Source organism: Penaeus monodon, chromosome 21, assembly GCF_015228065.2.
Source record: "Penaeus monodon isolate SGIC_2016 chromosome 21, NSTDA_Pmon_1, whole genome shotgun sequence".
NCBI classification, from domain to species: domain Eukaryota; kingdom Metazoa; phylum Arthropoda; class Malacostraca; order Decapoda; family Penaeidae; genus Penaeus; species Penaeus monodon.
Genome location: NC_051406.1, coordinates 14,379,642 through 14,380,213, shown reverse-complemented (window position 1 = coordinate 14,380,213; position 572 = coordinate 14,379,642). Strand labels below are relative to the sequence as shown.

At 40.2% G+C, this 572-nt stretch overlaps 1 pseudogene; it reads right to left on the bottom strand.

The window, feature by feature from the left end:
• The window catches only part of LOC119586579, a 3,582-nt pseudogene that overhangs the window by 2,719 nt on the left and 291 nt on the right, over positions 1-572 (bottom strand).

The following is a 572-nucleotide window of genomic DNA, read 5'->3' as shown; positions in this document are numbered from 1 at the left end:
ACTACCTAAATCATATGATTGATCCTCACAGAATCCTGAAACCCCAGGTTAAGAACCCTGTTTTCTTTTTTTTCTATGGTGTGCAAAAAGACTGTACATCACTGAAAAGTACAATCCATTTATCTCCCAAGACCACCTTGGAGAAAGTGAGGTGAGGTGGTATGACCAGCCCAAGCAAGTCAACAATCATGGCCATCACACAATGTGTAACCACTCTTTCTCATCACAAATGTGGAAGCTCCCAAAACTGGGTTAGAATTCTTCCAGTGAATATATGAACAAGACATATATTGTGTCCACTAATATGTCTCTTAGTGGCGTGGCAGATTCCTTTAGCCACACCATTGGCATCACTTGTTTGCTGAGCCACCCACATAGGTGTGGTTTTCCTGCCTTTAATCTTCTTGAAAATGAAAGGTAGTAATTGTGAAGTTAGTAATTTCTGTACTGTATGGCATGTTTCCTCCAAGCCAAAACCCAAGATCTTTTCTTGTTCCAAAGTTCGCCTTCACACACCACACTGTTGTTTGAGAGTTGCTTTTAACTACATTTTTACTTTAATCCTAGATCCC